The sequence below is a fragment of the Triticum dicoccoides genome, chromosome 7A, assembly GCF_002162155.2.
Source record: "Triticum dicoccoides isolate Atlit2015 ecotype Zavitan chromosome 7A, WEW_v2.0, whole genome shotgun sequence".
Lineage (NCBI taxonomy): Eukaryota > Viridiplantae > Streptophyta > Magnoliopsida > Poales > Poaceae > Triticum > Triticum dicoccoides.
The window spans coordinates 290,828,261-290,850,512 of record NC_041392.1 but is presented as its reverse complement, the minus strand read 5'-3'; positions in this window follow the sequence as shown (position 1 = coordinate 290,850,512).

The window sequence follows — 22,252 nt, the reverse complement described above, 5'->3', positions numbered from 1 at the left end:
AGCGCCCTCAAGAACTTCTTCAAAATAGTGCTCGGCAGCCACTCGGCCTATGGCCGAACCCTGCGCCGTGATAGTGGTGGCATCCATCTCCGCCCGGTATGTTTTGACACGGGCAAGGGCCATCTGCGAGCCTTCTATGCACGCCGACCTCTTCATCGCATTAATGCGCGGCACTGCACCAAGGAGCTATTGCACCAAGCTAAAATAGTTGTTCGGCTTTGGCCTTTCTGGCCACAGATGATCTACGACAGAGCTCATTGCGAGTCCAGACAATCTATTGAGTTCGGCCCATTCGGCAAGCTGATCAATCAATGGAAGCGGATGCTCTGGAACGTTAAATTGCGACCAGAATAACTTGTCCACTTCACGATCTGTCTGATCTCGGAAGTATTCGGCCGCATCGACAGCGCTCGCCGCTAAGTCCAGATATGCGTCGGCCGAACTCCACAGTCGATCCAGAGGGGCATACCGCGGATCGCCGAACTTCCTCCGCAGCATAAAGGGCTTCCCAGCCACAATGTCCCCGGCTTCACGCAGTTCCTCCTTCGCTCTCATTGCAGAGCTAGTGTCTTTGGTCGACATTGTGGCCTTTTCAAGGTCCGTATCCTTCGCCCGGTTTTCTTCCTCGAGAAACTGGCAGTGGTCGGTAGTGTCTTTTAACTTCACAGCCATTTCGGCCATTTTCTCTTTGCTCCCGCTATGAGCAGCCTTCTCGGCTTTCAACTCTTTGGCCGCCTTCAAAGCGGCCGCATTACTACTCCTTGCTTGCTCCTTGGCTCGGGCAAGCTCCGCCCGCAAGGCCTCCATGGTGGCAGCTCCATCTGCAGTCACAACATATTAAAGATATTGGCATCACGCTGCTCTTACTATGTGACATCCACTATAAATATCACCTACCTTGGGCCTCATAAAGCCGCTTGTTAACAAGCTCAATGTCGGCATCTGCCGCATCTTGTCGCTTTAGTTCGGCAACCCCATCAGTCCGGCTAGCCACCAGAGCTCCAGACACCTGCACATAAAAGCGGTCTGGTTAATACCAGGGACTACGATCCTCTGTTCGCCGCCGTTTTCGACGACAACCAGAGTCTCAGGGGCTACTATCTACACAGGGCACACCTAAAAATGTGCGGATGCATATCATTTCACGTACCTCAAAGCCCGTAAGTAGACTCATAAAGGCTTCATGCAACCCGCTTTCGACGGACAAAATCCTTTCAATCACCGTACCCATCAATGTACGGTGCTCTTTTGAGATAGTGGCTCGCCCTAGCAGATCCCTTAGTGCGTCCGACCGTATACCAGATGGAGTCAGATTCTTTTGGTTGCTCTCTTCAAGATCCGGATACTGAGGGCTTCGGGTGACCATGGGATTACCTTCTGGCCTTGCCGGATCTAGAGAAACTCTCCGTGATGACACTTCAATGTCGCCCACTTCTTGAGTCGGGGAGTCCGGGGGAGGAGTTTCGCTCTCCATCATCTCCGGAAGAAGATCCCCCGAAGACAAGCTCTGCTGAGAAGGGCTCAGATCCGAACTGCAACATAGATGCTTCGGTTATCTTCCTCAGAAGTAAGGTAGAATATCTTCACTATTAAGTACTTTGTGGTTACTTACAGCTCGTTAGAGGGCTGATCCCCGCACGGACTCTGTGCAGCAAGAGCACCCTCTGAGGCAGGACCCTCTGGTGGAGTTTTCTTCTCCCATTTGGAAACCTTGGTTTCCGGGTCATCAGAGGTAGTCCTCTTCCTCCCCCAGGGCGAGGGAATGTCAGATTCCTTCCCCTGGTTATCCTTCCTCACGGAGGCGCCCGTTCCCTCAGTTGGAATAGGTAGCGGTGGGGGCCCGCTTTCGCCCTCTTTATTCCCCCCCTTCATCTTCCTTTGAGGGCACCAGGCAAGGTGCTGGCTCGAGCATCTTTTCCAGCACCGGATTGTCCAAGCCTTCGGGAAGGGGGGCCGAACACCGGATCATCTTCGCCTTTGTTATCCAGTCCTGGTCAAAAAGCGATTCTTCATAATGACATCATGATAAATGAAAGACATTGTGTTCGGCTAGAGGATTACTTACTTGGGCCGCGGTGCGGTTGTTGCTCAGGCCCACGTCCTCAGAAATGTCCGGACACTCTATTTGGGGTCCGAAGAACGACTTGTACATCTCCTCATGCGTCAGGCCGAGGAAATTCTAAATAGCACGCGGTCCTTCTGGGTTGAATTCCCACAAGTGGAGGGGTCGGCGTTTGCAAGGCTGGACTTGACGAACCAGCATGACTTGCACTACCATAACCAAACTAAAATCTCCCCCAAAGAGATCCCGGATGCGGCTCTGCAGTATGGGCACATCCTTGGCTGGACCCCAGCTCAGCCCCCTGTTGATCCATGACATCAATTGTGGTGGAGGGCCCGAGCGAAAGGCGGGGGAAGCTACCCACTTGGCACTTCTGGGAGCGGTGATGTAGAACCACTCCCGTTGCCGTAATCTGGACACCTCTGGAAAGGAACCTTTTGGCCACGGAGCTCCGGCAATCTTGCTTATTAATGCACCCCCGCATGCTGCATACTGCCCCTCGACCGTCTTCGGCTTCACATCAAAGGTCTTGAGCCACAGGCCGAAGTGAGGGGTAATGCGGAGGAAGGCCTCACATACGACAATAAATGCCGAGATGTGGAGAAAGGAATCCGGGGCTAGATCGTGGAAATCAAGCCCGTAATAGAACATCAAACCCCTTACGAAGGGATCCAGAGTGAGGCCTAGTCCCCGGAGGAAGTGGGAGATGAACACGACGTCTTCATTGGGTTCAGGAGTAGGGATGACCTACCCTCGGGCAGGCAGCCAATGTGAAACTTCGGCGGTCAGGTATCTTGCCTCCCTCAACTTCTTGATATCCTCTTCTGTGACAGAGGAGGGCATCCACCGGCCTTGAAGGCTGGATCCGGACATGATTGAAGGTCCGAAGCACCTGACCTAGGCTTTGGGTGTTAGAACTCGACGCGGGGGAAGGATTCGATTGAGCACGGGAGGAAAAAAGTAAAAGCCTTGTCCCTTTATAAAGAGGGTGAATATCAAGCATCCTCCTCGTGGCCGTTTGGGACTTGCCTAAAATCTAGGAGTCCTAAGCACGGTTGGGTTACCCACACCCGTATTGATGAGAATCCCGTAATAAGGGGGACACGATCTCTGCTTTGACAAAACGTGTCAAGAAACTGCCTCGCATTATGTGCGGGGCTAGTTAAAGGAAACGGTTCGAATAATCACCGGGCCGTGGCATGGTGTCATGTTGCCAAAACGTGTCAGCAGATTAGATTTGCGGAAATGTTATTTTCTCTATGGTGGTATGTGGAACTTATTTTGCAGGGTCGGACACTATCCTTGTATTCAAATTCTTCCGTGGTGTATTCGAAGGAGGAACCCGCCTTGCAATGCCGAAGACAACACTGCGCGCCGGACTCATCGTCATTGAAGCCTGGTTCAGGGGCTACTGAGGGAGTCCTGGATTAGGGGGTCTCCGGACAGCCGGACTATATCCTTTGGCCGGACTGTTGGACTATGAAGATACAAGATTGAAGACTTTGTCTCGTGTCCGGATGGGACTCTACTTGGCGTGGAAGGCAAGCTAGGCAATACGGATATGTGTATCTCCTCCTTTGTAACCGACCTTGTGTAACCCTAGCCCCCTCTGGTGTCTATATAAACCGGAGGGTTTTAGTCCGTAGGACAACAAACAATCATACCATAGGCTGGCTTCTAGGGTTTAGCCTCTCCGATCTCGTGGTAGATCAACTCTTGTAATACTCATATCATCAAGAATAAATCAAGCAGGATGTAGGGTTTTACCTCCATCAAGAGGGCCCGAACCTGGGTAAAACATCATGTCCCCTGCCTCTTGTTACCATCTGCCTTAGACGCACAGTTCGGGACCCCCTACCCGAGATCCGCCGGTTTTGACATCAACAATGCTACTTCTGCTATACATGATACTTATGATGAAACTAGTTCTGTGCTTGATACTACCATTCCACTTGGTGAATTTCTTGATGAACAACTTGCTAGGGCTAGAGAGATTGAAAATATTGAATCTGATAATACTGATGAAAGTGATGATAAAGAATCACCCGTTATTCCTGAGGGTTATGTTTTTGATCAAGAAGCCTCTTTAGCTATTTTAGCTTGCAAAGATAGATACGAACTTAAGAGGTTATTAGCTAAATGGAACAAGCAATCTCTAAATGCTAGAATGAAACCTGACCCTGCTTTTGCTACTGCACCTATCTGTGTTACCGATAAGGATTATGAATCCTCTGTTGATCCTGATATAATTACTTTGGTTGAATATGATCCTTTTCATGGTTATGAATCTGAAACTGTTGTGGCACATCTTACTAAGTTAAATGATATAGCCACCCTGTTCACGACTGATGAGAGAACTCGTTACTTTTATATCCTTAAAATATTTCCGTTCTCATTAAAGGGTGATGCTAAGATATGGTTTAATTCACTTGATCCTGGTTGTGTGCGTAGTCCCCAGGATATTATTTATTACTTCTTTGCTAAATATTTCCCTGCTCATAAGAAACAAGCTGCTTTAAGGGATATATATAATTTTGTGCAAATTAAAGAAGAGAGTCTCCCACAAGCTTGGGGAGGCTTCTCCAATAACTTAATGCTTTGCATGATCATCCTCTTAAGAAAAATGAAATACTTGATATCTTTTATAATGGACTAACCGATGCTTCCAGAGATTACCTGGATAGTTGTGTTGGTTCTATTTTCAGGGAAAGAACACCGAATGAAGCTGAAATTCTATTGAATAATATGTTGACAAATGAAAATAATTGGACACCTCCGGAGCCAATTCCTGATCCTATTCCTAAACCAACTCCGAAGAAGAGGGGTATTCTATTTCTTAGTCCTGAATATATGCAAAAGGCAAAAAATCTATGAAAGAAAAAGGTATTAAAGCTGAAGATGTTAAGAATTTACCTCCTATTGAAGAAATACATGGTATTAATTTACCGCATATTGAAGAAACATATGATGTTAACCCTTTACCTATTGAAGAAACTCGTGGTCTTGATAACCCAACATAGGTAGTAAAGAGGAAGAAAAATGCTTAGGAAAATGTTCCAAGGTGGTTCCTCAAGGAAGCAAGGACCCAGGCTTGCAATGCGTGATGCTGATGAAGAGCCACCAAGAGACGCTCCAGTGCGTCCTTGTGAGTGGCCTTCTGAAAATTTTATGGATCAAGCAGGAATTAAGGAAGAATTCAACGCATATTTGCGTAACGCTGATCTTGTGAGCTTCGAGGAAGAGAAGTGCAGTCAGTATCACAATCTCACTAGTACCTTTGTGAGGAGGTTTTAATTTTCATCTTCACGTAATTCTCCAGCTGTCCTGTTTGATCTTTATGAAAATTCTTATACTATGGACTTAGAGGATTTTTACCACTGCTTGTAAACTTCCAAAATGGGGTAGTATAAGGGATCCTCGCAAATCTGAATTTAGAGATTTTCTTGCTAGCATAACTGTGGGAGAATCTAGAGATATAACACAAGCCACCATAGGGAGCATTCACTTTCCTGCTATACATTATTTTGCTCCCTTCATAGGTAGATGCATTAATGGTAAAGATGAGGCATGTCACATGTGTGTCCCTGACCTCAGTATTCTTAGGAGTGTTGTGTTAGGAGATAAATCTTATAATTTGGGAGCCATTGTTGCACGTAGGTTGCATCTTAATAGATTTAATGGAGATTTCTTTGGAGGAATTTATGCAACCCGCATAGCTAATTTTCTTGGTATAGCCATACGCGAAGATGATATTGAATTACCTCCTGCTTGCCTAGAATTTAATGTTATGGTTCACCACCAGTTTGTCGAGAGGAATGAATCACCTCTCCAGTATTGACTAATCTTTGACAGACATCGTGATGTCCATATTACTCTCCCTGCTCCTACCTTCTTTGATCATCAGGCAAAAGGAAGATATACTATTACCAGAGAGGAGGCAGATGAGTACGAGAGGAGAGCGGAGGCCGCTCGTCGCCACGCAGCAGCTCAGCAGGCGATAGCCGCTGCATCGCAGTGTGACCCCAACTATTATTATGGATATCCGCCAGGCCAGCCGTGGCCATAGACTAACTTAGGCCAAAAGCCTAAGCTTGGGGGAGTACATATTTCCCACCGACATTACATTTATGTTCACACACTCATTGCTAGATGTCGGTGGTCATAATTTTTCATTTGTATCATCCATGCTAGTTTATTTTCCTTTTTATGCTTTCTTCTTGTGTGTTTAATAGACCTTAAGAAAAAAAAGAAAAAATAGTTGTAGATTTTAATTAGTTTACTTTCCATGCTTGTAGTAGTAACTAGAAAGAAAACCCAAAAAGATTTCATGTTCTTCTTTTACTTGTTGGGAGCTTTCCCGTGTAAATAGTTTTATTTCTTTTATTTTCTTTCGGGGTCGATAGGAGAAGACCATGATTAATTTGTTGAAGTGGCTCTTATATACATTATTGTTGATCTGACAAAAGAGCCCATATTGCCTTGTTTTCTCCTGTTTATTGAATGCTTGCAGATTCCAGCTTAGTCCAATGCACGCGCACTATTATTATTATTCACATCGTTCGGTCGAGCAAGTGAAAGGCAATTATGACGATATATGATGGACTGACTGAGATGAGAAAAGCTGGTATGAAGTCGACCTCTTTTGTTTTTGTAAATATGATTAGTTCATCGTTCCTGATTCAGCCTATTATGAATAAACATGTTTGTAATGACAACTAGAGATCATAGTTTCTTGTGCCATGCTTGATTAGCTATGAGTTATAATGGTTTACCTTGCGTGCCAACATGCTATTGAAATGGTTATGATGTGGTATGATAGGGTGGTATCCTCCTATGAATGATTTAAGTGACTTGACTTTGTGCATGTTCACGCATGTAGTTGAAACAAAATCAACATAACCTTCACGATATTTATGTTCATGGTGGATTATATCCTACTCATGCTTACATTCGGTGTTGATTAATTTTAATGTATGTTCATGACTATTGTCGCTCTCTAGCTGGTCGCTTCCCGGACTTTTGCTAGCCTTCACCTGTACTAAGCGGGAATACTGCTTGTGCATCCAATCCCTTAAACCCCAAAGTTATTCCACATGAGTCCACTATACCTACCTATATACGGTATCTACCTGCCATTCCAAGTAGATGTCTATGTGCCAAACTCTAAATCTTCAAATAAATATCCTGTTTTGTATGCTCGAATAGCTCATGTATCAACTAGGGCTGCCTGTATCTTCCATGTTAGGCGGGTTATTCTCAAGAGGAGTGGACTCCGCTCCTCACTCATGAAATAAATGGCTGGTCACCGGGATGCCCAGTCCCATGCTTTATGCAAACTAAATCAAAACAATTGCAAACAAAACTCCCCCTAGGACTCTTGTTAGTTGGAGGAACTCGTTGTTTTGAGCAAGCCATGGATTGATGCTTGTTGGTGGAAGGGGGAGTATAAACTTTACCATTCTGTTTGGGAACCGCCTATAATGTGCGTAGCATGGAAGATATCGCTATCTCTTGGTTGTTATGTTGACAATGAAAGTATACCGCTCAAAATATTATTCACCTCTGTATCAAAACCGAGCTCTAGCACCTCTACAAATCCCTGCTTCCCTCTGCAAAGGGCCTATCTATTTACTTTTATGCTGAGCCATCATCCTCTTATTAAAAAGCACCAGTTGGAGAGCACCACTGTCATTTGCATTCATTACTGTTAGTTTACATTGAGTATGACTTGACTGGATCTCTTTTACCATGAATTACAATGTCTAGTCAGTCCTTGGTCTTTAAAGGTGCTCTGCATTTATGTTTTGCAGTCTCAGAAAGGGCTAGCGAGATACCACCTTGTTATATCATATTATGATTGTTTTGAGAAAGTGTTGTCATCCAAGATTTATTATTATTGCTCGCTAGTTGATTATGCCATTGATATGAGTAAACTTGAGACCTAATTGTTATTGCGAATGTGGTTAGTTATAATCTTTGCAGAAAACTTGAATGCTGGCTTTACATATTTACAACAACAAGAGCAAACAGAGTTTGTAAAAGTTTTTCTTTATCACTTTCAGTTTGTCAACTAAATTGCTTGAGGACAAGCAAAACTTTAAGCTTGGGGGAGTTGATACGTCTCCGTCGTATCTACTTTTCCAAACACGTTTGCCCTTGTTTTGGACTCTAACTTGCATGATTTGAATGGAACTAACCCGGACTGACGCTGTTCTCAGCAGAATTACCATGGTGTTATTTATGTGCAGAAACAAACATTCTCTGGAAAATATAAAAAATACCTGCAAAAGATGAAGGCCAGGGGGCCCACCACCTGTCCACGAGGGTGGGGGCGCGCCTGCCCCTAGGGCGCGCCCCCTACCTCGTGGGCCCCCTGGTGCCTCTCCGACTCCAACTCCAACTCCATATATTGTGTTTCAGGGAGAAAAAATCAGGGAGAAGAATTCATTGCGTTTTACGATACGGAGCCGCCGCCAAGCCCTAAAACCTCTCGGGAGGGCTGATCTGGAGTCCGTTCGAGGCTCCGGAGAGGGGAATCCATCACCATCGTCATCATCAACCATCCTCCATCACCAATTTCATGATGCTCACCGCCGTGCATGAGTAATTCCATCGTAGGCTTGCTGGACGGTGATGTGTTGGATGGGATCTATCATGTAATCGAGTTAGTTTTGTTAGGGTTTGATCCCTAGTATCCACTATGTTCTGAGATTGATGTTGCTATGACTTTGCTATGCTTAATGCTTGTCACTAGGGCCCGAGTGCCATGATTTCAGATCTGAACCTATTATGTTTTCATCAATATATGAGTGTTCTTGATCCTATCTTGCAAGTATATAGTCACCTATTATGTGTTATGATCCATTAATCCCCAAGTGACAATAATCGGGATACTTACCGGTGATGACCATAGTTTGAGGAGTTCATGTATTCACTATGTGTTAATGCTTTGTTCCGGTACTCTATTAAAAGGAGGCCTTAATATCCCTTAGTTTTCGTAAGGACCCCGCTGCCACGGGAGGGTAGGACAAAAGATGTCATGCAAGTTCTTTTCCATAAGCACGTATGACTATGTTCAGAATACATGCCTACATTATATCAATGAACTGGAGTTAGTTCTGTGTCACTCTAGGTTATGACTGTTACACGATGAACCGCATCCGGCATAATTCTCCATCACCGATCCATTGCCTATGAACTTTCCATATATTGTTCTTCGCTTATTTACTTTCCCGTTGCTATTGCTATCATCACTACAAAATACCAAAAACATTACTTTTACTACTGTTACCTTTTGTTACCATTACCATTACTATCATATTACTTTGCTACTAAATACTTTGTTGCAGATACTAAGTTTCTAGGTGTGGTTGAATTGACAACTCAGCTGCTAATACTTGAGAGTATTCTTTGGCTCCCCTTGTGTCGAATCAATAAATTTGTGTTGAATACTTTACCCATGAAAACTGTTGCGATCCCCTATACATGTGGGTTATCAATGCCCAGAGAACAAGTCCCGTATGCTGGCACAGGGCCAGGATGTGGCAACTGGATGAACCTCACCTCAGGTTTGCGGCCAAGAGCATGTACACATGCTATGAGATGCACAGGCGAATCGTTGACATGAGGAAGTGCCTCGTTACCCAAATTGACGAGCCCGGATCGAGCCACAAGCAGAACAAGCGTTACAAGAAGTAGATGATGATCAGATGATTGTTTATGCTAGTTAATCATGCATGTAATATATAGTTTACTTTATTGGTGTGTGGAAGTGTCATGTGTGTAGTAGCCACCTATATAATTAAGCATGTAATAGTTTACTTTGGTGTGTGTAAATGCCATGGTTGTAGTACCCACCTATGTAAGTGGATGTTTAATTTGGTTATGCAAGCATGTCCTTATAAGTGTGTGCGCGCGCGCGTGTGTGTGTGTGGGACAACACTATTCTAATCCCGGGATTAGAATAGTTATTTGGATCAGGTCAGGCCCTATATAGAGCGATCAGGTTGTTCCCGAACTGCCCAACCCGCTACAGAAAAAAAACCGCCCCACCATCCCACGACCGCTCGTCCCTAACCTCCCTCGATCCCCTACTATCCACCGCGACGGCGCCTCCCTCCCCCTGGATCCGGCGCCTCTTGCCGCCGTCTCCTCGGCCAAGGCGCGCCTCTCCTCCCACCGCCTCCTACATCTCGCCGCCCTCGTTCCTTCACCCTACAACGCGCCACCACCATGCATCTCACCACCACCGCCACCCTCCTTGGATCTCACCACCGTGTGCCTCCTCCGCCACGGCCGCGGGCTTCCTCCCCCACGGCCGATATTCTTCCTCCCCAACGGCCGCCGCCTGCCGTCGCCCCCCCTCCCCGGCACCTCCTCTCCGTCACGACTCCCGTCGCCACCCTCCAGCCCCGACACCTCCTTTGCCGCCCTTTCTGTCAGATCCGCCACCAGCCCCGGCGCCTCAGATCCCCACCGCGGAGCAGTTCCCATGCAGGTCTCCCCGTGCTACTGCAGGTGGACTATGCCGTCGTGCAAAGTTCACCGATCAGAGCTCCGGTCGGATTCATCGCCGGTGCATCGCCTTGGTTAGTCTCCGATGCTGCCCTGCATCTCCTCCTGTTCCAGCTGTCCATGGCCACCTCTCGTGTGCCTCCTCCTCCCAGGTCACTCCCGTTGGGTCGGGATAGGATCCTCGTGCGTACTGCGCCAGCCGTCACCGTGGACTGCTCCAAATCATCACCATGAAGAGCTTCCGAAGCTTTCCTACATGTTTATTTACACCGCATGCACATCTTCAACCTCCTTCATGTATCTTCTGTGTTTAGGAAAAGTGCTCAGTGAAATTTATATTCCGAGAAGTTCATATATTATTGTGTGGAAAGGTCATGTATTAGAATTTGTTCATCTTCTTTCAGTCAGTGTTCATATGTGTTCAGTACATGTTCATACGTGTTTTGTTTGTTTCCGCAACTCTTATGTGAAATGGCTCTACGCTAAGCACGTCCGCAGGGCTGTGGCCTGCTGCCACTGGTGAGTTCGTGTCCTAGCGATGTGTGCATGTGCTGATGGTGTGAGTGCGTGATGTATGTCTGTGCACCTGAACTGGAAAAGTTTCAGATCTTGTTGCCTGCTCGTGTGCACTACAAGTGTTTGTGTTTATGCCCCAAGGAAGAAAACATGTTATTTTTAAACGAGAACATAATTTAAAACACACACTTGGGTAACCAAGCTATCTATGTTTTTCTATCACAAAATAAATCATGCCAAGGCAGATTCAAAACTTCTATATGGATTACAAAAAGATTTTGCATGGGGTTCTAGTTTGTTTGTTTATCGATTCAAAACTTCATGAAGTTCAATGTCTGCAAAAAAGGATTTTGAGCAAAGAATGATTTACCCATTAAAAAATATAGAAGTCCAAATTAAAATAACAGTGTAGTTCAAAGTTAAAAAGACTAAAATTTTGCTTAAAAAATAAAATCCTAGAAGTTCAACTTAGAAAAAACAATCATTTGATTTTTACCATTTCAAAAAACCCCGAGAAGTTCAGTTTAAGGAACCAAAGAAGTGCGAATTTCGAAACTCAAATTTTCCTTTGTGCTAAACAAATAAAAATTGAGAATTTTAAAATAAAAAACAGAGTAGTTCGATGTATACGGAAAAAAAATTATTTTCGTTTCTAGGAAAAATAGAAGTATGAAAGTTCAATTTTAAAAAATTGTTTGATGCTTATTTGGAAACATATTTTTTTTCTAAGATTAAGACTAAGAAGTTCAAATTAAGAAAACTAAGAAGTTCGACGTGTATAAAAAGCTCAGATTTTTTCTCTTTACTAAAGAATAAAATGAAGAACTTCAAATTAAAATAAAAGGAACAACTAAAAAAAGTTTACAAAGTGTTGATCTTTATTAAAAAATCTAGGATTTTCATAGATATCCATTTTTGTTAAATTATCAATGATGAAGTTCATATTGAGAAGGTAGTCAAATTTGGTGTTTATTTAAAAATCAAAATCAATTCTTTACTTAAAAATATAAAAAGCTGAAGTTCAAATTGAAATAACATAGAAGTTCGGAGTTTATTAAAACCCAGCATTTACCTGTTCAAAAAAGACACAACACCACTTTTTGCACTTTTAAAAACAACTCATAAATGGAAAAAAAATGGTTGCTAGAAGTTCAAGTGCTCGGTCCGAGAAAGTTCAAAAATTCTTGTGAGAGAGGTTGAACAAAAATACGTGACAGAAGTTTAAGATGAAAATGGCGGGAAGTTCAACTACTACACAGAATGCATTTCAGATAGGAATATAAGAATATAAAACAAAAAGCTTAAAAGGTTTGTTGCAAAAAGTTCATGTGCTCCTCCTGGTGAAGTCCAAGATCTCTAGTGCGAGATGTCTGACCTTCAATTACATGCAAAAAACAGGCAAAAAACGACGTTGTTTTTGCCATTTTTAAAATTGCTTTCAAACGACAAAATTTTGTAGCGTATATCTACATGAAAAAGATGCTCCTATTCATAAGCTTTCCGACGGTATATTGTATGCTATATTCCGACGACTGGTTTAAAACTTTTTTGTATACCGTTAAAAACACATTTTTATGCATTAATTTTTTTTTGAACCATCGCGAGTATGAAAAACTGATCAACATGAAAAAGTTGCGTGTTTTCAACAAACTTTCCATCGGTGCATCAATTTCTCAATTCCGGTAAGTGGTATGAGAGTTACGGCCAAAAAACAACACGTCAAAAACAGAGTGAAGTTCAAACAAACATGCCTGAGAAGTTCAGCTACTTCACGCAGTGCATTTCCATTCGCGATGAAGGCAGAAATCATGATCTCGTCATTTTCTAATTTACTTCAAAATGGTAGAAATATCATTTGTGTAAGTTCAAGTCCTCGGTCGGAGAAAGTTAAAAAAATTATTGTGAGAGGGGTTTGTATAAAAGGAAAATCATTTGTGTAACACTGACGAATGGATGAGAAAATTACAAACGAAAATACATCACAGAAGTTCAACGTGAAAACAACAGGAAGTTCAACTACTACACTGAATGTATTTCAGATGAAAAACTTTTCAATCCGTCGCGACTATTAAAAAATGACCAACATGGGAAAGTTGCGTGTTTACAGCACCTTTCCATCGATATATCACTCGCTGAATTCTGGGGAGTGGATGGAGAACCACAAGTAGTGGATGGAGATCTGCGAGCAAAAAAAAGCATGTCGAAAACAGAGTGAAGTTCAAGTAGACATGCTGAGAAGTTCAAGTTCTTCAAGCGGTGCATTTTCGAAGAATCTGTTTCGCGATAGAGGCAGAACGAATGATCTCGCCGTTTTGGAAATTACTTGAAAATGGCTAGGAATCAGAGAAAATCATCAACATAAAAAAAGTTTCGCATTTTCCGTAGCTTTTCAACGGTATATCATTTACCCCATTCCGATAAAGTTTGTAGAAATTATGGCAAAAATACGTTTTCGGCCATTTTCAAAATTGACTTGAAACCGTCAGGAATTAGGAGAAACAATACATACAAAAAAGCTTCGCATTTCCTCAGGCTTTCCAACGCCGTATAATTTGTTGCATTCGGACTTACGGTTAAAAAATTAGATTGAAAATACGAACTCGGTGTAACTTGGCCCGTTTTCTAAATTACTTTTAAACCGTCCAAAATTATAAAAAACTATAAACATAAAAAAGTAGCGCATTTTCATAAGCTTTCCAACGCCATATCATTTGCCTCAATTAGATTAGCAGTTTAGAAATAGCATCGAAAATACCAACTTGGCTGTTCGGTTTGCGAATTTTTGCGATTTTCCAAATTACGCTTTAACCATAGGGAATTAGAGAAAACTTTCTATATGTGGAAGGAGCGTTTTGCAGCAGTCTTCCAACGCCATATTATTTGCGTCATTCCGATAAACGGTTTAGAAATGCGATCAAAAATACGATCCATGTTTTTTGTATGAAGAAAAAACGGTTTTCAAAACTGCTCTTAAACCGCTTACATTTTGTCAAAAAATTAACTTGGGTCGTCATACTGGTGTCCATAGCTTTCCCACGGTATATAGCAAGCCTCATTTGGGCAATGTTGGCGGAAGTTCAACCTAACACAGGGGGAAGTTCAGGTCGAACAACTCAGGCAGTAAAATTGCAAAAAATGCAATTTCATCACGACCCGAGTGCAAAATCCGCCAACGAGCGAGATTCCTATTTAAAACCAGTATTTGGTTGCTAAAAATTGTTTCTAGATTACACTAACATCGTATGGAACACGACTAACCAGAATAAATCGTGGGGCAAGCCACGGTTGCGAAGATAGCCCGAAGGTCGGGTTCGTATAGAGGAAAGTTCAGGCGCATTACTCAGGCAGTTCAGGTTATGATCAGAATATTATTTTGATCCCGTGATCAGAATAGTGTTTATGTGTGTGTGTGTGTCTATATATATATATATATATATATATATATATATATATATATATATATATAGATGATATTCATCACTCAGGGTGTACAATAAGTTATTTCTCATCCGAGGTAATCTTACGATTACTTCATAATTAAATTACATTTGGAATTCAAATAGTTACATTCTATTGATTCACTATATAAAATTTAACATAAGAAAATAAAAATATAGGTCATAAGACAAGAAAATTTGCAGTTTATATGTATTTTAGACTATGCTTTATGTTTTTAATTTTACATAACATAATTTTTTTACAGCAATTATATATTTTCTTACGGTCCCTTTTTGCGTCGGAAATAAGAAAAAAACTTACGGAACGTAAAATTACGGTGCATTGATGGTAAACTAGATGGGGTGAAGAATAACTATTCATCACCCAGGGTGCAGAATAAATTATTTTTCACCCGAGGTAATCTTACGATCATTTCATAATTAAATTACGTTTCAAATTCACATAGTTACATTCCTATTGATTCATTACGTAAAATTTGACATAAGAAAATAAAAATATAGGTCATAAAACAATAAAATTTGCAGTTTATGTGTATTTTAGACTATGTTTTTACGTTTGTAATTTTACATAACATAAAATATTTTTTACGGCGATTATATATTTTTTTACGGTCCCTTTTTGCGTCGGAAATAAGACAAAACTTACGGAACGTAAAATTACGGTGCATTGATGGTAAAATAGAGAGGATATATATATATATATATATATATATATATATATATATATATATATATATATATATATATATATTGTTTTGTATGCAATCTCATCGCACAACACACACGTCCTATTAGCAGCAACCGTTTGTGTTATTATCGGTATTCACACACATTTCTGATTACAGACATGTCTGTCGTGTATCACACACTTCTTGTTCATTTGAACCGTTTATGTTCTCATGTCTCAACGCAAATAGTTCATCCGAGTGAACCGCATGCTGTATATCATACACACCTTTGATCTGGCTGACCGTTTCCATTGTGTTGCCTAATCACAAACAGTTCATCCAGGTGAACCGTATGCTGTATATCGCACACATCTTCATGTGGCTGCCAGTTTCTTTTGTTCCTCCTCATTTCAAATAGTTCATTGAGCTGAACCGTATGTCCTGCATCGCACACGCAACTAAAATCTGAATCGTGTTTGATGCATCATTCATCGCAAACGTTTTACACCTTTTTGACGGGTTTTTTACACCACTGTTTGCGATTATGGCATCGCACATAGTTTCGTCAAAGGGTCTCTGATCGTAGTGTCGCGTTAGCAGCATCCTGCAGTAGTGTAACCCCACATAAAAAAAACCTCACATAGATAATGGGTTAGTACATGAAGCATAAAGGACAATATTTACCATATCATGGGGATCACTTGATCCCACACGGTACATCTTCTACGCTTTGCGTTGATCAACTTGAATCCACTCTTTGTGGTTTGACTTGATCAACCTTGTATCTTATCTTATCTATTCATTAATCTGATGTCTTGAAGGTAAAATATGAATGTTCACACAATCTTATTCTTCAAGATATGGTTGTAATAGGCTCAACTCTCACATGACCAATTTTTGGATAACTCTTTAAATAGCACATTGGTCAACGCATAAAACTTCTACATTCAACCTTGAAGGATCTTCAAGCATTGCCTATAGACAACCCTTCAAGTATAACTCAAGGAAATCATTAGTCCATAAGGATTGATATTAATTATCAAAACCAAATGTGGGGGCACCATGCTCTTTCATTCTTGAATTCCATCACAATAGTATAGGTACGAAAATTCACACGGGCACGCATCTGCTCGATCGCACGATGGCCTTGTGATCCGCAAAGTCTTTTGATTCCAGACACCCATTAAGCTACGCGTGAAGGGCAGTCAATCAGCTATGCCACATGGCGCAAGCTAGTTGGCCGCAGTGAAAAAGCTGTTGGGATATTATTTTTAGATGGAGGTGAGGAATTTTTTAAAATGTTTTTTCTTTTTTAGATGGAGGTGATGACCCCACATATTTTTTGAAATGGAGGGTTACGCAAAGTGGCGCTCGCTGGTAGGCTGCGTTGGTGATTTTTTTTCTCTTTTTTTACTTCTTTTTCTAGAAGGAGGTGAGGATTTTTTTAAAATATTTTTCTAGATGAAGGTGAGGATTTAAAAAATATATATTTTTCTAGATGAAGGTGAGGACTACATATATTTTTTAAGATGAAAACGTGTGCACAACTTTCTCTCAAGCGGCGTCATCGGGTGACGCCCCAACCACTAGTATGTTTTAAAGTGTTAGTTTCTGAAACTTAGTGAATTTACCATCCATTCCTAGCAAGTTTTAGCAAGTGAAACTTAGTGAATTTACCATCCATTCCTACGAAGCTTTGGTAGGTGAAACTTAGTGAATTTATCATCCATTCTTACCAAGTTTTAGCAGGTGAAACTTAGTGAATTTACCATCCATTCTTACCAAGTTTTAGCAGGTGAAACTTAGTGACATTTAGAAAAACTTGTGAAAACGTATGCAAATGGTCTTATTTCAAAGCCCTCGTCACAAGAAACCCACATATGCAAACAAAACATAAATTGAGCTTTTGATTCAAAAGATATAGTAAATTTAAATTTTAAAATACAATGAAAAAAGCATGAGAGGTGGAGTGGGTGCCCTCGCACCAGCGTGCTATAACTCGCCTCCCGTATAGGTATCATGTAAAGGCATGGGAAAAATCCTAAAAAGGGTTACTTGACTGTAACAAAACGTTTTACTCCTCATCCTCCAAGAGTGACTCCTAGGCCTCCATAGTTTCATTGCCTCCCGTAGACGCTGCCGCCAATTTGCCTTGTCTCCTGTGGCCTTAGGGCAATAAAGACACAGTGGATCCCGACACTTGATGACGGAAGGATTCTTGCTCCATTTTTATATGTTCTTTTGTGTTTGTTTAGAGTTTTTATCATGCTCAGGAAGACGAGGCGGCAAAACCTCCCTGAAAATGGAATAAAGTTCTCCCCGCCTAGCTCTGTCTCGATGGTGCTTCTAGTGTCGTCGGAGGGTGCGCGGAGGTGTGTCTCTGACGAATCTTTTGGGTTTTGGTCGGTGTTTGTCTTAGGTGGATCTGCTTAGATTCGGTCTTCGTTCGGCTATGTGCGTGTGTCAACGGGTTGGATCTTTCCAATCTACGTTTCTCTTCATCGACGACGGTTGTTGTTCTGATGTGCTGGTCCTTTGTTATGTTAGCAAGACGACTTTGCAACTGTCTAATACAATAAGGTTTGTTTGGCTTCGTTGATGAAGGGGCAATGACAATGCGAGCTTTTGGCTCGCTTCAGCGTTTGTAGTTGTTACTAGATGGTCTACGAACATGAATGTGATTTCTGTTACCTTTTGCGTTTTTTTATTACTGTGATGTTTGGTGAAGAGATCGGATGCTTTTTTGGAAAGAAAAAAAAGTAAAGGCTTGGGCATTGAGCTGCATGCACGCGCGCAAAAATAATTCCATGCATGCCGTGTTCTGTACATCCTGCAGCTCCATTGGAGTGTACCATGGATCGTTTTTCTTTGTTCCAGAATTGTACTGCGGTCGTTTATGTTAGTACTAATCTTGATCTTGATGCATGTAGTTAGTTGGTTAGTGGATTTACTAGTCTTGCATGCATGTGCGTGTGTGCTTGTGGCATTAGTGTGTGCGTGCGCGTAGTGGTAGTTGTTGGGCTGTTAGCAGCGGCCGGCCGCGTCGTGCGCGAGGCCAGCGGATCGCTCGCATGCAGCTAGGCAGGAAGCGTGGGCGCTGCGTCTCCAGGCTACAAAGCCGTATGTATTCTGTTTGAGTTGTGGCGAGCTGAAAAGAAAAAAGGGTGTTTTAGCGCCGGGGCGTTGGTCGCCAGAAAACTATCTCTTGTTCTTTCGTCTACCTTCATCCATATACGTTAGAGAGAGCTAGCTAGGCTTCGGCAACAACAATTGGTATACAAAGCCACAAGGTTCGAGGGGTGGCCGTGGCGCGCGGCAGCGTCCGCGGCGCGCGCGGTGCACGGCGGATATGAAGGTCTTGGCAACGGCACGCGGCGAACGCGTGGCGTCGACAACGCGCGGCGAGTCCACGGCGATGTGGCGTGATGCCGTGCGCGCGGCGAGCGCGTGGTGTCGGCAACGCGCGGCGAGTGCGCGGCGATGTGGCGTGATGCCGTGCGCGCTACGAGCAGCGGCGGTCACGGAGACGAGGAGGTCGCGGAGGACCTGCGTGGTGGTGCAGAGGTCGCGACGGCTCGGCGCGACAACTGTTGAGGCGCGTGGCACGGAGACGCGGCGTGGTGGCGCACGGGACTGCGAGCAGCAGCGAGCGGCGGCTTGTGCCGGAGACGCAGCGGAGGCGTACATGCCGACGAGGCGACAACGACGAGTCAGGGCTCCTGTCGGCAGGCCATGCGGCGAGGCCACTGCTTAGGGGATGAGTGTTGGCCGGAATAAGCCGCGGCGCTAGTGTTGGACGCGTCGGGTGCGTGTATGGGCGCGCGCCAGGCGTGTCAGGCGCGGCGGGACCGCGGTGTAGGCGGATGTGATCGGGCTCGTCGGGCGTGACGGATTCGCGCGGGACGTGCGAGACGCACTGGTGCAGTCGGGCTCGTTGGGCGCGTCAGGTGCGCGGGACGTGTGGGACGCACGGGTGTGGTCGGGCTCGTTGGGCGCGTCGGGTGCGCACGGGACGGGCGTGGCGCAGAGGGGCGTTGGGCGTGTGTCGCCGGCGGACAAGGAGCTCGGCGTATGTCGCCGGGATGTGACGGAGCACGGTACGATCGGCGTCGATGCGTCGGGTCGGGTCCGACGGCTGGATCATAGTTGTGGAGGCGACATCGACGACGAGAGCTACAACAACTTCACAGTTGTGGAGGCGACATCGACGACGAGAGCTGCAACAACTCCGGAGACGGCAAGTTAAGATTAGGAGGGAAAATGTTAGTACTAATTTTGATGCATGTAGTTAGTTGGTTAGTGGCTTGACTAGTCTGATGCATGCATGTGCGTGTGTGCTTGTGGCATTAGTGTGTGCGTGCGCGTAGTGATAGTTGTTGGGCTGTTAGCAGCGGCCGGCCGCGTTCGTGCGCGAGGCCAGCGGATCGCTCGCATGCAGTTAGGCAGGAAGCGTGGGCGCTGCGTCTCCAGGCTACAAAGCTGTATGTATTCTGTTTGAGTTTGTAGCGAGCTGAAAAGAAAAAAAGGGTGTTTTAGCGCCGGGGCGTTGAAGTTGCCGGGGCGTTGGTCGCCAGAAAATTATCTCTTGTTCTTTCGTCTACCTCCATCCATACACGTCAGAGAGAACTAGCTAGGCTTCGGCAACAACAGTTTATTCCAATGGAATGGATGCAGTCATGCAAACATTTCCTAGCCTTTTCGCCCAACGACCCGTGTTTCCAGCAACATTGGTTGGTTGGGGACTCCCATCTCCATTTGCTGCTACTAGAATCCAATGAGCGACTCGGTATAAGTGCGTGCGCCTACGTCCACGGATTTGTGTGACCGTTAGCGATGACAGGATCCAGATGATGTGCTGCTCCAGGGTAAGCGTCAACGACCGTTGATATACGTGTAAACTAACAAAAGCATGGACACTGATCCATTCCGAAAGGAAAGAAAGGAGCATGTGGTGATGTGGACTAACACGAGCTAGTAATTATTTTTACTATCACAGGACTGTGCAGGAGAGAGCATAGAGAGGTGGGAGAGGGAATTGGGAATGGATAGATCGATCGAGGCCAGTAATCATTGTGTCGCGCCAGGCCGCGCCGTGCCAGCTTTCTGCCGCTTCGCCTTCAGCACTCTGCGTTCTGACGGAGCTCTGATCAGCCCGATCGCTGCCTGCCTGCAATGCATGCAGCAGAAGCATGCCGCCTTTCTCTCTGCACTTGCTGGAGGAGGCCGCGCTGCTCTATTTTAGACCAACTTCAACGCACGACCCAAACAAACGTCCGTGTTGGTCCGGATTTCATTCGTTTGAGTAGAAAAATAGAACAGCATCCGGCCTATATGGAGTACATTCACCAATTTTTAATTAGAATAGTAAGACAAAAAAAATCACAATTAGACATTTTAAAAGATATTCAATTTTCCTAAATGCTCCCACAAGCTAGCTTAGTACCTTCTTGATGTCTTCATTGTTGATCTGCGTCTTCACGATGTTGCATATTTATTTTTTCTTCAATTCTAAAGAAGTAGACGTTGCTTCACATCTAGTCTTATCTCTAATCTCTATTCTAGCAACGAGTGCATGAACATTTATCAAATTTAGTCTTATCAATAAATCAATGTATTCTTCTTGGCAATACCAAAACTTGCATCTATCCTACACACAAATTTGTATAAGCAAAGAGCTACTGGAAATGTGCCGAATCCAGGAGGAAAACAAGCACATACCCTCATCATTTTTGCACTTGATGAACACCCATCCGAGATGTTTCGGCATTGTAGATACGCGGCGCACGACCTGCCGCGGGCAGTCGTCGCACTTTATGAGCGGCAACGATAAGCCGGCGAGCCGCTGGGCTAGCACCGAGCTCGGACGATGGCCGGGCGTGTCTTTGTCGGCGAACCGCCGATGTGATAGATCCGTGCGGCAAGAGACGAAGTCAGTACCTGCATGCGGCGTGGAGGCGTAGCGGGGGCCGTGTAATAAAATCACAGAGACCTTCCATTGAGGACGTGTAGTTGTAGCCGGAGCTTGGAGAGACGAGACAACAAGGTAGCGCTAAGCCGTTTGATATAGCGGCACACGGGCTCCATAACCCAGAGGTCTTCCCAATGGAGTCTCCTGTCATCATCTGTTCCTGCTTTAAGTGCGTAAAGTAGGCTTAGCTTCTTAGGTTTCTAAATATCTTGTAGTAGCCGAAGGTAGTTCAGTCCGCTTGTTAGATTGAATTGAATCTTATATGACCTACGTAGCTAAAGAGGAAATCATAATAGTCTAAGTGGACCTCTCAAAGGTATAAATAAGTAGCCATTAGTCTTACTGGTTCAATCTTTTTCTTTTTTTTTTTGTTATGATGCCCACATTTCATACTTCTCAATTCTTATTTATTCAAGGATTCGTATGTACTGAGTGACTCTAGGTCTCGCCGTAAGACATGTAGTATAGGTAGGGCCAGATGCCGGTACCCGGCCAATCCATGGCAAGGCGCAGCCTCCGACGGCCAGATGTGCTGAAATCCGGCGGTCGGGCTGGACAGCGTGGTGGACGAGAAAATGGCGGCGGTTATGGCAGGGGTAGGGAGCGGCGGGTGGCCGAGAAAATGGCGGCGACGGCTACGGCGGGGGTAGGAGCGGCTAGGGGGGGAGTGGAATAGAAAAAGGACATTTGTCTCGCCGATGGGAGGGCCAGGCGAGGACAAGGGCACGCATCCCGCCCGTCCGCGCGTGTCCGTGTCGATGCAAACACGGCCCAAATTTAGTCCGGGGATGGGTCGAAATCGGACGAAAAATGGACGTTTGTCCGTTTGCTCTTGCATTTTGGGTCGCGTTTTGTGTCCGTTTACCCCCAAACGAACACAGTCTGGCCATTTGAGGTCGTGCGTTGGAGTTGGCCTTAGGGCCGTGGTCTCTGCATTCCGCTGGAGGTCATGGTCCCTGCTTTTCGGGACATGTCGCGAGCTGTTGGATCGGCAAGATCAAACGGTCTAGCGTTGCGACTCCCTTGCAACATGGGGAATGTGGCGAGGCTTCTTCGCGACATGGCA